At 42.2% G+C, this 13,034-nt stretch overlaps 1 long non-coding RNA gene across 1 annotated transcript; it reads left to right on the plus strand.

The window, feature by feature from the left end:
• The first annotated feature begins 35 nt into the window (after positions 1–35).
• LOC139829163 (uncharacterized) lies at positions 36–10,375 on the plus strand. The gene is made up of 5 exons (XR_011741519.1): positions 36–914; positions 1,122–1,276; positions 3,471–3,537; positions 4,349–4,461; positions 10,208–10,375. It is a non-coding gene; the product is annotated as an uncharacterized lncRNA (long non-coding RNA).
• Positions 10,376–13,034: the final 2,659 nt, after the last annotated feature.

Raw genomic sequence — 13,034 nt, forward strand, 5'->3', positions numbered from 1 at the left:
CGGGGCGGCAGCTCCGGCTGGGCGCTCCCCTCCTCTCCTCTCCGCTCCCCTCCCGTGACAGCGGCCGTGGGCGGCCGTCCGCCCCGCGAGGGGTTGGCGGGTGTCGGGGAGCAGGGCTGTAGGGCCTGAGGAGGGCAAAGCTGAGGTAAAGCCCTCCCCTGAGGGACCGCGCTGCTCCCGCCGCCGCTCTCGGCCGCCTCAGTCTTGCGCGGCGCTAACAGAGGCCGTGAGGGCGCAGCGGCCGGGCGGGAAGGCGGGCAGCCCCGCAGCCCCCCGCTCGAGGACTGAGGGTGCCGGACGGTTCTGCCCCGGCCCCAGTGCTGCTCTCGCCACCCTCTGCGGGGTGAAAATCCCCAGCTCCCGTCTGGACCTCGCAGAGGCCCCTTCTTGACTCTCCGTGCAGGATTACGGTGAGGGCGCGGTTACCGCCACGGCCGCCCCGGAGCAGCCCGGTGCCGGGTGAACTGACGGGACTGGCCGGGCCTGCCTACCGGGCCACGGTGCAGACAGCACAGGCCTCCCTCGCCTCGCTGGGCTCGTCTGTCTCAAACCGGCCTAGGATGATCTCATTTGATGTTGTAATTCATCCCGTGGTGGTGCAGTGGCAATATAAATGTGTTAGGAATTTGCCCAATACCGGGTTTCTTCACCCCTCCACTGAAGTTGGGCCTTACTGAAGACAGTGAAAAGATGAGTATTGCAACTCTTCTGACATGGTATAGTTGCTGGCAAAACAGATCCCAACTTGTTTGCGGCTCATCTAAAGTCTTAAGAGGTTTCTGGCAAAAGGACTTTGACAGAAGATCACAGAACCACAGACTGGTTGGGGTTGGAAGGGACCTCTGGACTTCATCCAGTCCAACCCACTTGCTCAAGCAGGTTCACCAGAGCAGATCACACAGGAATGTGTCCAGGTGGGTTTTGAATATCTGCAGAGAAGGCAACTCCACAACTCCAGCAAGTTCAGAAGTTACTATGACTTACACAAACACCTGTTGTATTATATAGGTGCTGGTTTATATAATGCACAGTTTTCTAAGGAGTAAAAGTAATTTTTTCTTGCCCAGTGTCCACCATGAGTATGTGACAATCCTAAGTGCATTGTCCCTTTCCATTCTCAGTCCGTGAAAAACTAAATAAGGCCCAGTACCCAGAGAGGTGCCTGCCCTCCCCTCTCGCTCTCGAAGCCGTGCAGACACGAGCTGTCTTCTGCCTGGAAGCTGTACAGCTGCACCCACACATCTCGGTGTCTCAGGAGCCCTTCTCAAGGTGACAGGTAACTGGACTGCTCCCAAATCCTACCCAGCCAGCCTGCAGCATTAGGCTGCCCTAAGCACACCATCTTGTAGTTTTGCTTAATCAAAAATGCGTGGTGACATGGAGTACCTGAGCTACCACAGCGAACTAAGGACGTTTTAGAAAAGTCATTGATTAGTGTAAGATTAATGTTTTATTTAAGCTTAGGGTCTAACAAGTGTAGCACAGCATCAGTTTCTATTGTCTTTATGCATCAGCCACTACAGAAGAGACAGTAAACACATATTTAAAAGTTCAGAACCCTTTTTGAGAGGAAGTGGAAGACCAAGCACTGACACTGGGTTACTTTCACAATTAGTTACTAATAGTCTGGTTCATCTGGCAAAACAGTATTAGCCATGGCAGTAACTTACCTTTCTGTCAAGTGAGCAGATACAGGCGTAGTCTTGGGGCTAATACTTTATAATAATAAGAGATCTAAATCCCATTTAGATATTTAAATCTCTACAGAGATGCCTGTTTTACTTACGTAACCATGGATGTAGACTCTGCTGTATGTGAGCGTCCTCATCCACTTCAGTGAGAAGGGTCATGCCCTTTTGTACAAAAAGTATGAATGCAATTATGACAGAGCTGGCTGGTAAAAGCCATCCAATAATAGTACAGCCTTAAGAGAAGACCAGCAATCTCTTTTGGCATAGTTTGAAATCTTTTTTTGCCTTTGAGAAACTTTCTATAGTGATTTTGTAACTTATATTTATTAATAGTAAATTGCACTGAGAACAAAGCAGGTTCATTCACATTGGTTTCTTTGCAAATGGACTGCTGGATCTGAGCAGGCTTATAGCATGGGAAATTTCCAGTGTTCTGTGGAGAAAGTACAGGGCTGTTAATCCTTCAGAATTGCTTAAAAACTTGTCTTAACTTTGCCACATTCACCTGTCTCCAGTTGCTGCCTAAGGCTATAGTGGGGAAAAGGCTCTGGTAACCTAAGGTCCCTGCAGTTTGGGAGCAGAAAGAGCCACTTTATACATTCTCAGGAGCTTGTGACGCAAACTGGCAGCTTCAGTTAAAGCCATTGAGTAACATGCTCCTCAGCTGTGTGAGGGATGAAAAACTGAGGGTTTCCTCCCATTTATTTGCTGTTGCTCCTTAGCTGTGCACAAGTAATGTACAACTGTGAGCATGCAACATGCTTGTACAGGAGGTACTTTTCTCTTCCTACAATAAAAAACTTATAAGTTGATCAATAAGATTTTTTTTTCCCCCGTGAAATTTATAAATGACATTTATAATATTGTCTTTGGTGGACTCGGCAGTGTTATGTTTACAACTGGACTCCATGATCTTAAGGGTCTTTTCCAGCTTAGATGATTCTATGATTCTCTTGGTTTGATGCTTTCATAACACAGCACTCAACATTTTAAAGCATTATTGAATTCACTGGGAATGATCTGCAGAAGGATTCTGAGCTCGGTTGTAATTGTTGTCACAATCATCCTGATCTCTGCTGGAGCTACTCTGACCCTTAGCGTAGTTTCCAGCAATGCTGATTATAAGAGTTACTAATTATAGAGATTCTTTGGTTTCTCTTCAGGGACTGTACTGCTGTCAGAGAAATTCATTATCAGATTAAGACTTGACTGTATTTTATTTTGCTAGGGATAAATTATTTCCATTCTTGCAAATTCACATCATGGTCTCCTTGTCTTTCAACAGCTTTCAGATAGTTAGTGTGGCTATTTTAAATGTAGCTCTTTTTGGAGTTCCCTTCTGTCGGTTACACCCAGTTACAGTCCTCTACGTATATTCTTAACTTCGAATTTTGAATGTTTACTGGCAATATTCGTTCCTTTACTTATGGCCATATGTTGTGTTCTGAAATGGCAACTAGTAAAATAAAACCCTTCTCCACTACCACTTGAAAATACAACAAATATATGTTACACCTATAATTCTTGTTCAATTTGCTGTTGTTTTGTAGCTCTGCTTGCTGCAAAATGTGTTCAGTAATCGTCTTTAGACCCTAGAAAACATATTGAGAAAACAGACTGGTCCACACAGAGCATTTTCTTATGTGTGTTTTAACTGTTTCTTAGAAATAATTGTTTTGCAAGTCTATGGAGGGATTGTTAAAGAGGGCAAATGCCAGTATCTTGAGTCAAGGACTAAATGTCACTGATGTAAGTGACAACTTGCACCTTTACTTACAGGCCCACTGGAGAGCGCGTATCACAGAGAAAGGGGGACCAAGCTGAATCTCTCCAGCAGCTTGGGCAGGTAAGTTATATATTTTCTTATTTCACTTGAAATAAGGGGATGAGAAATTTTAATCCAGCTCTGCACATGGAGAGAACATGGGAATGAGCATGTCATCTTATCTGGAAGTGTTCGGCAGTCATTACAAAGTAACATCATTGGTTATCCTGTGCAGTTCTGAATATCCATTTGTAATTATATCTTCCTGTGTCCATGCTGCACCTTACCTTCATTTTGCTATGACTCATGAAAGGTAAAAGCACTTTTAGTGCTCACTGTATATCTGAGTAGTAGAATCAATTCACTTCAGCTTCAATTCCACCTTCAGGAATACTCACCTATTTAAAAGAACACCTCAAAATGTAGTTCTTATGTGATGGCAGCGATGGCGATGATGAATTCTCTTACTCTGATTAGTGTTGCAAGTGGTACTTCATGCTGACAGATGGTGAATCCGGGCCAGGAAAAGAAAAGATTGTTTCAAACCCATTTGAGCAGAAGCTTTGCTTCAGGCGTCTGAAGGCTGAAGCCCTTTTTGGCACAGAACCTAACTTGGGACTAGAGGTGTTTCTGCTTGCATGCCTTGTCTTTTGTCATGAAAGAGCAGATTTATATGTAATTACATAGATGACATGTCATACTGACACAGAAAAGTCTCATCTTTATATTGCTGCAACATAGCTATCTCCTATTCACTTCTACTGCTTCAAAATATGCAAAAAGAGAAATTTCTTGTCTTTTGCTGTGTTGAAACGTCTTTGTCCCATGTTTTGGAGGCTGGTTTTGTATTTGAAGGCTGATGAGCAAGGTATAAGGCATTTTGTTTCTGCAGCAGTTATTTGCGAAGCTTTATGGAGCTACTGAGAAAAGACGCCTGACAAAAGTGCCACCATTGCAGGCTCACTGGATATCTTGGTGTATACAGACAGTTTCCCATCCTTCCAGGTAATTTCTTTGAAGCCAACAGTTATTTTAAAACGTGTTATTTTAAACATGACACTGTACAGGTTTTAGCAAAATCAAATGTTGCTTTGTAATTAAGCTGCAGGAACTGTCTGTGGTAGACAGGAGAGGTGACGGTTTCCTAGTGGAAAGATGTAACAAACTTCACTTTGCAGGAACAGTGTTTGCTTGGCACTACAGGTATCTGTTTTGTGCTGAAAAATGGATTCCTTGATATATATTTGGAAACCACATTTGGTAGAGTTGTTCAGCATTTCCTTCAATTTAACTTTACCACAGACATACACAACAAAGCCATTCCCCGTTCCAAGACTGGAGGAAGAGCCAAAAAGTTTTTTAGTTCTTTCCCTCATGTGTGGAAAAGACCACATATCTTATGTTCCTGTATGTAGCTGCCTTTTCCCCTTCTTGATGAATTTAGTGCACTCCTATTTCCTTTTGTCTTCAGTAGTGTGGCCCAGAATACCCTTTTACTTTGGCAAAGCAACCTCTTTTTTGTAGGGCAGCCTGCAATCATCGCCTCACTAGTTGCTTGGGATAAAACTGGGTGACTGCAAAAATGGGTATGAATAAATCAGCGAGAGCTTAGCCTCCTCCATAGCCTGCAGGTACTCCAGAGGAGCAGGGGCCAACGTTTAAAAATTGTCTTTAAAGTGTCATTGCTAACCATTCAGTGTGTGATTAGGTGGGGGTTTTCATTTTCCATTTCTTCATAGAAATGTTTCCTGATAAACCGGGTGATTAAGCTACTTTCTGGAAGAGCTGGCTGCACGAATCACTATAGAATAGTAAACAGATATGTAAAGAGAAAGTACATTACCTTCATTTTACTAGATATTATTAACATCATGGCAGATTTATCAGGATAATTAAACCAGTAAATGTGATCCTATGCCCACCCAGAAATCAAAATACAGTTTTTTCTTGTTTTGCTTCTCAGTAATTTGGGCCTAACATTTGTCCCTGAAGAGTCCAAGGCCTCTAGACTACAGACCTTTAAAATTTACTGAGTATCTTCGGCTTTCTTCCAGGTATTAAAAAATGCAATAGTAAAGTAGTCCTAGTGTATATTTATGGCTCTTGTTAATAATAAGTCCTTGGGCAGTTTTGCAGGTGCATACAGGTAAACACCCCATACTGTACACTGGAGCTGAAGCTTTTCTCTCTCAAATTTACCACTATAAGTGTATTTGATCAAATAAGCAAAAGGTATTTTTTAACATCTATCAGGTTTTTAGCTCTGTCCTTTTTTACTGCTTCCCCTACTTGTGCAATATTTTTTCTTTGGTCTATGAGATGCATATGGAACGTGTTACCTGGGGAAACCCAAGGAAGGTCTGTTTAATTGCTAATTTGCACGTTTAAAAGACATTTTTTACCTTTTCAGCATACAGAGTAGTATATGCTATTTGGTCCATATACTCCACGGTGTACTTGAGTTACATTCACACAGATCTCGATATTCAGATTAGAGTGATATTGTTTTGAGACTGGGTAGTCAAATGTTTAGTAACTTCCTGACAGCCTTACTACATTTTATCACCATAGTTCTGCTTTCTGCAGCAAGCGTTCCTGAAACAGTGTAAGTGCACTAATGCAAATCATAGTTTACCCCAGTGTATTGCATTTATTGTGACAGATTGCCTTGCAGTGGAACATCTCTCCAGATGAAGCCTAGGCTGAACCTTCTCTGCTGTAGCCAAGAGAAAAAGAAATCCCTTGTTATCTCAGCATTTGTGCCAACTTGCCTTATTTTGCTTTGAATTTTAGGAGCATTCCTGAAGCTGAATCACAGTAAACAGTTCAAACTGGAAGTGTCAGCCATTACAAAAATACAGAAAACACTATTCAGCTGATACCTACAAAGAACAGAAATCTAATGAGACACATTTGCTATTGCACTTAATTATTACAACAGCCCGATGTTAGTAGAGGAGCTAGAGGTGATTTAGACACAAACTGCGTTTTTTGAGTGATGCAAACAGGGGAGGTGGAAATTAACTGGAAATCTAAACTCAAATTGACGAGTCAATTCGGGCAGCTCCTTCTAGTCCCTTGATAGCTCTGATCACCCTTTTTTTCTGCAATTTTCCTGATAAATTTTACCTGGACGTTATTCACTCCTCTGGGATCCTGGAAAGCAACCCACAACCTATGAAACCCAGGACAGGAGTGTTGCATCAGAACAAGCAGAACATTTAACATAGGCAACATTTAATACATGAAATATGTATTTTATGTCTTAGTAGAAAAAACTATTAAATACAGTAGTGTGATTACGAGTAATTGTTTTAGTTGCAATTAAGATCTTCAGAATAATTTCCTGAATGCCAGCAATTACTCACTATACTAGAAGCTGAGCCATAAGCTGTTCTGTTGCTGTTTGTGCAAAGGTCTTCATTCTCCTTCACATTCCTGCAGCTTAATCTATCTGTAACTCTTCTCTCTTCCTTTTACTTCCATCTGCAGCTGGATGTAATTTGAACTGATTCTGCTCTGCAGTAATTGCTTTATGCCAGCGAGCTGCAAGGCTGCCAGAGTTCAACGTGTCAGTCTAGGGAGAGAGAGGTGCTGGACTGTAGTTATTACACTAACACATGCAAATCGGCATGGGGGGAGGGGGTTTGATGACAAAGGAATTCAAAGTGTTAACCCCGCGTGGTGAACAAGAAGTGTACATTTGTGCTTGGCTATTTTACATTCTCATTTCATCAGCTAAGATGCATATTTGAGTAGTGCCAACTGCTTCTAAAGTTCAGGGAGGGCAGAGCCATTAGTCGCTGTGATCCAGGCCTATAATCTGTGGGCAAGGGCCAGAACGACCTTTTCTCTAGTGACTTAGCTCTCTTGTCGACTCAGCTTTTAGAGCATTCTGCTATTACAAATCTTTATTTTGAGAAATGCGGGTTAAGTTATGTATGTCAAAAGTTCAGTGTAAATTTGATTTTTATGATGTTTTTGTTTTGAATAACTCTAGTTTAGAAAAACCTTCATTGCAGCAGATTTAGCGCACTGGTAAAGCTGGTCCCTACAGAACAGTTTACAGTAGCTGTCAGCATCAAATGTTTTCTAGGCACTACATTTGCCACCCAGCAACCATGCCAGGGTAATCTTGCTGCAAGTCACCCATGTGCGCGGTCCTGCCACATCAAGGGACTGTGCTGCAGGATTACCCACCAGTCAGGAGTCATTAATGACAAGATATCTTTCTTACAAGACAAAGTGCCCTGCAGATTCCCCAGGGTGAAAGCACAAGACTTCAAGAAAACAGCATTGCATTTTTCTCTGAAAGAAAACCTATACGGTATTCCTTATGGTGAGGTCTCCAGTCAGCAGTTGCAGAAGGCAACGTTTTTAGGATGTATTTGAACTTTGTTCCTTCTGCTGTATTTGAGAATTCTAAAGCTGAAATTGCATATTCTTTGAAGCTGATATTAATTACTGTAAAAATCAGATAACTTTACTACACTGAAAAGCCTGTTATCCTTTAAATACAATTAAGATTTTTATTCCTGTGTATTCCCTAGATGCTCTCACACCCTGCCTGAATACCTGCTCTCCGTTTTAGAGACGTCTGTGTCTCTTGAAGAGTCTCATCTGTACTAGACTATCCTGTGAAGTTTCTCTGCTATTATTGGTTATTGCAGCTGACAGTGGATAGTCAGGGTAGCCCAGACCTCTCCCAAGTCAGACACCGTGGCTGTTCCCGTGCCAGCAGCTGGCCCTGGCACTGCCCAAACGCTGGCAAAGAAAACACGTGGTACTGGGGCTTATAGGATATTGCAAACTGGATAACAGAACAGACAGTGAAAGGTGTTGCGGGAGCGAGCAGTTACTTACTTACAGGGCAATTCCCTTAATTCCTTTAGGCTTGAGAAGAATCAAGAACTCTGTTGTGAGAATATTAGCAGGAAAAACAGAAAATAGACAATCTGAAGGACAAGAAAAATGCTTAAAAGCTAAAGGAGAATGCAGAGCACTGGGAGATGGTGACAGTAGCTTGTGCAGATTGTCCCAAACCTGATAGCCCCTTTCCATTGTACTTGTTGTTGGGGCATCATAACTATGGAAAGAGTCAGAAAATAGGTGCAGGTGGGATATAGGATTTCAGATATGAAGTGATTCTGGAAACAATCTTCTGGCATTAGGTACACTTTTTTAACAGAAAAAGCAACAAAATTGTAGGTATTCAAACATTAAAGGTGTCACTAAGTTACAATTTACATCTGTGAACAGTTGTAACTGCAAACAGTTTTGCTTTATGTAGTGTATGGTTTCCGTCGGAGCTTACTCATCAGATGTCTGGGTGAGGCTGTGACCGGAGTGATTACCTGTATCTCATATTTCCATTTTAAGTAGTAACAAGTTACTTCTGTTTGCTGGAATATCATTGTGTAGCCAGATAAGCAGCATGTCTACATATATGGTTTAGACTGTATTAGCACAAAGTACTTTTTAGTGTTGCATTCAGATTACTAGCTGTCACTCAAGCCTATATAATAGTGCAGAGCACCTGCATCCCATTGGTGCTCATGTGTGTGTTTCAAAAATGCATTTAACCTGGCTATGAATCTTGAATAGTAGAGAGGAAAAATTTAAATTAACAGCTTTGATGGACCTGGTATTCCAGTCTCATATGATGCAGACAGGCATGAAATGCGCTTGCTCTGGATCCTCTGATATATGACCAAGTAATGGGTTTTCTGATTGTTTTAGGGGACATTATTTACTAAATGCAGATCAACAGCTGTAGCTGAGAGACCTACAATGTGCTCAGATGGCTGGTAAGAATTAAAGGTAGATAGCAGGCCAGAACACTGAGAATAGGAGTGTGATCTCCAGACTAGCAGACGTTACAGTTCAGAGGGTTGAAAAGCTTAAAATAAACTGCTGGGGAAATCTGCATTACACAGCTCTTCAGCCACTCAAATGCTATTTAGGTTTAGTTAAAACAAACAAAGCCAAGGACTATTTGGAAGATAAATCAGTATATTACCTAGAGACACAAGGGAATCCTGTGGTTTTACCTTTAGCTTGTGGCAGAGCAGACTCCAACAGCCAGTTCTAAAAAGAATCAAATTGGAAGTGACACGAAAGATTATCACAGGCCCAACACAGCACTTAGACCAGGTTTCCAGGTAATTTCAAGACACTTGGAAAGGCTCCTAGACACAACTGATACCTTCCCTTTTACAGAGCTGGGCAGAAATGTAAACAGGTCATTCTAGAGAAACCTGTTTCTTACTGCTGAGTTAATACAAAAAAAAAGCCTTGTAAATGGAAATATGACATCCAGAGTGTCACCTGTAGACATCCATAGTGTAGATGTGCCAAGAATAGGAAGGTAGGTTTTTTTCTGTGATAGGAAGATGTCAGACAAGGCAGTCAGTGAGATATCCCAGACACCCAGGTCTCCTGAATCTCCATTTTCTATTACTCTCCTGTATGCTCAGACTCCTCAAGGTTCCTTGTCTTCTGTAGTTGACTGCATCATCTCATCTGATGTGCTTGTGGGGCTTTGGGAGTGCAGCAGTCCCAGCCCTAGTCCTGTTATGTACAGTCAGTAGTATCAAGTGCTTCCAAGCACTCTCTTGAAGCTGGAATTAGCTTTTCTAGGAGATGCAAGGAAAATTAAATGTGCAAATTTAGTGGTCGTTGATTTACTTCAGCTCAGTCTTCTGTCAAAGATATATCCTTAGCTAAAACTCACACCTTGTCTGTACAACAGGATCAAGCAATTTAACTGCCTCAAAGGTTGAAGTAAACCAAACCCAAGCAACGGAACAAATAGAAATGCTGGCTGCTCAGTGCTGTGAGGCACAGCCCTTCTCCGCTGCAGGCACTGCCGAGGGGCCAGCTGTGACACCTGCAGGCTGGAAGAAGCTGGAATCACAATGGCAAGGTGAGTCAAGAGTCTGTAAACTATTCTTAGATTCAAAGACGACAAAAAACCCTGTACGTAACTGTTTTGGCTGATAAACTGCAGCATGTAACAGTTGACATAGTTTGTTCAGAGCCTCTGACTTTTCCTTGCATCACTATTATGTGTATCTAGGCCATTTACTATGACTTTTCCTCTAGTTTCTTTTGTAGAAAACTAATGATTTGCTTGACCAATACTGTTGCAAATTACTTCAAAAGCTGCCAGGAACTAGAAAATCCATCTTGAGCTTTCTTACATGTATTCCCACAGGAGTGTATTTCAGTCTGTACTGCCAACCTCAGAAACCCAGGAGTCAGTGCGTTCTTGCCAAATGCCCCTAGAGAGGGGATTAAAATGCCAGAAAAAAAGAATTAATAGTATTGGGTTATTTCCTTCCATTTAAAGAGCTAGCTTGAATACATTTTCAAAATCTCCTTTGTAACCAGGAAGATTGGAAGAGTACATTAAAAATAATGAAAACTGAGATTCTTGTTTCTCCAAGGGCTTGGGCTTGAAGAAAGGGCTTATATATCAGAAAGCTCAAGCCAGTAGCAAGAGACCACAATTCTAAATTGAGCTGCTAAACTCAATTTTCCCAAAGAATCTAGTCTTCAATCAAATGTGACCAAGTTGTTCTCACTTTCCATATCAGACATTGATATCTAACTGCTACAAGGAATTTCAAGGCTCAGTGGATTTCTGTTCAGGATAATATTTTATTAAGAATACTCTTGCATAGGGAATTCAGAATACCTTTTCTAGCAGTGTCTAAAAACCCTGGAGTTAAGTTTCAGTCAACTTTAAGGTTTTTCCCCTTGGAGAACAAGCCTGTATTAGGAATTGTTAGAAAAACTGTCAAAAACAGAGTTAAGGAAACAGCAGAACAGCAAATCAGACTCACAGTTAAACCTACCTCTTCACCACATCTGGCAGCACTATTTACAGGCTGCTCATTCTGTAAGATAAGGTGAATAGTTAACTTCATGGAGATTTGGGCCTAGACTATAGTTGGAAGATAACCTTTTTGAAGCAAAAAAATAATTGCAACGAATCGATAGATAGTGCTTGGTCCTTTTTTGTGGCCAGGGAGTGAACGGGCTGCTCTGGTGATACGGGCCTCGGTTGGGAAGGTGTTTGACCCAAGTGAGTGGCTGCAGATGAGGTAGCAGCTCTGTGTCACTGCCAGCCTAATGGGTGATGGCATTGGTTCCATTGCTCATCTGTTCTGGTCACATCTCCTTGGAATGTGATCAAAAATCTCACCCCAGTCTATGCAGGGGTCTGTTGGCATGGTCTGGTAACTTCTAGAAAGGCACTTCATTCATTCCTTAGGGTGTTCTGTTTCTTTGCATTCGTTCTGATCTCTGCAGACCTGTTATGTTCCAGCAGAAACACTTTTGTTCCAGTGCAGGCTGATTGTATTCCCTAGAATAAGCTGACTTTTTTCCTTGCAAACAATTCTGGATGTGTCAGAAAAGTAAGAAAAGTGGAATCCTTACCTGCACTGTTTTTAAATAAAACAGTGATTGTCACACTTTCAGGAGATTAACAGCAAGATTGCAAAAGCTCTTCACATGTCCTAGTAGCTGTCAAGATGAAATTTGCTAGTCTGTTTTTTAAAATGTGCGAATACAGATGGATTTAGAGTGCAAGCAGCACCTCCTGCCTGCCGTTAGCTGTGTGCGGCTGGGCTCGGTGCAGTTCCTGCGGTTGTGTCCAGCAGCTACACGGTGTTCGGTTGCTGCCACAAAACACAAAGGGTTCACACTCACACTCAGGCTGTGTTAAAACCAAACACACTCACTTCTTCCCAGCTAGCAGTGCCGTGGGCATCCTGCCTTCACACTAAAGACTGGCAGAGCAGTGAGTTTGGCACCAGCTGGACAATACTTGGCTCTGCATTCAAGCTCTCTTTCCCACATGCATCAGCATGCAGTTCTACTGTAATTAGTCAACCCTAGAATTAGACAGAATCCTGGTTTTGTAGCCAAATTGATGGATGCAAACCTATGGATGGGCTATGAATCACCTTTGTATGTAGTTGTAAGGAGTTGAATTTTTCCTTTTCCTTTCCTCCAAACCTCTCCTTTCACTTAAGGAAAATAGAATCTACATTTGTATTTTGATTACATAATGCATAGCCTGGTAAAAATCAATCCCACCTACTGTCTCTGGCTACACAGCAGCAGCCAGGGACAGAACGGTGGCCCACACTCTTCTGTCAGCTACTTTACTGTACTGAAAAGGCAAAGTGGTAAATGGAAGTCATGTGAGGGTCTTCCAGTGAAGACCACATTTAAAGTTATTTAATATAAACCTGTTTTTTCTTCCTTTTTTTCTTTTTTTTTTTTTCCCCTTTCCTTAGCCAGAACCTTTGCTATGACTTTATGAGGTGATGGTGCCCACGCAAACAGTAGAAAGGATTCAAAGCTCGTTTAACTGAGGAGCAGTGTGTTTTAACTTGCCTGGTTTTGCATGTTCCAGGTGCCATTCAGCACAGCTTTGTTTGGGTAAAGATACTTTGCCGGGATGCTTTTCCAGCCGTTGCCTGCACTGGCTCTGGGCAGATGGGGACAGGAGGAACGCTCTGCAGGGCACAAGTGTGCTGTGAGGCTGTTGTATTTGGGTTAAT

This window comes from Patagioenas fasciata, chromosome 15 (assembly GCF_037038585.1).
Source record: "Patagioenas fasciata isolate bPatFas1 chromosome 15, bPatFas1.hap1, whole genome shotgun sequence".
Taxonomy (NCBI): domain Eukaryota; kingdom Metazoa; phylum Chordata; class Aves; order Columbiformes; family Columbidae; genus Patagioenas; species Patagioenas fasciata.